The sequence below is a fragment of the Penaeus monodon genome, chromosome 20 (assembly GCF_015228065.2).
Source record: "Penaeus monodon isolate SGIC_2016 chromosome 20, NSTDA_Pmon_1, whole genome shotgun sequence".
NCBI classification, from domain to species: domain Eukaryota; kingdom Metazoa; phylum Arthropoda; class Malacostraca; order Decapoda; family Penaeidae; genus Penaeus; species Penaeus monodon.
In genome coordinates, this window is record NC_051405.1 from 25,112,954 (window position 1) to 25,113,360 (window position 407).

At 35.1% G+C, this 407-nt stretch overlaps 1 protein-coding gene across 1 annotated transcript in view; it reads right to left on the reverse strand.

Moving 5' to 3' along the window:
* LOC119585738 (translation initiation factor IF-2-like) overlaps positions 1 to 407 on the reverse strand; it is a gene marked incomplete at its 5' end in the record, with an annotated part of 39,905 nt that overhangs the window by 38,271 nt on the left and 1,227 nt on the right.

Here is a 407-nt window from a genome sequence, read left to right on the forward strand (position 1 = left end):
TGCCCCATCACCAAGGTCTAACTCCTTAACGGATCTTGGCCACAGGGTCGGCGTAGCAATGATGATAACAAACGATGCCAGTAATTTTAGTCATGTTCCTTGCCATGCCCGACGGTGTTTGTTCTAATTACACTCTGGTGGTGGCAAATGGCGTTTCACGAGACTGGTATGTTAAGGCCGATGCTGTTATTAAGTTATAGTTCTCTTCGTTGTGCCTTAATAAGACTGTGGTAAATAAAAAAATAAAGAAAAAATAAAGGAATAACAACAATGACAATAGAACAACAGGACAAGAAACAAGACAAATATCATAACAATAAAATACATCCAAAATAATTTCCATACAAAAAAAATTGACAAAATCATGAGCTTTAGAAAATTCATTAACTTTTTAACATTTGAATCAT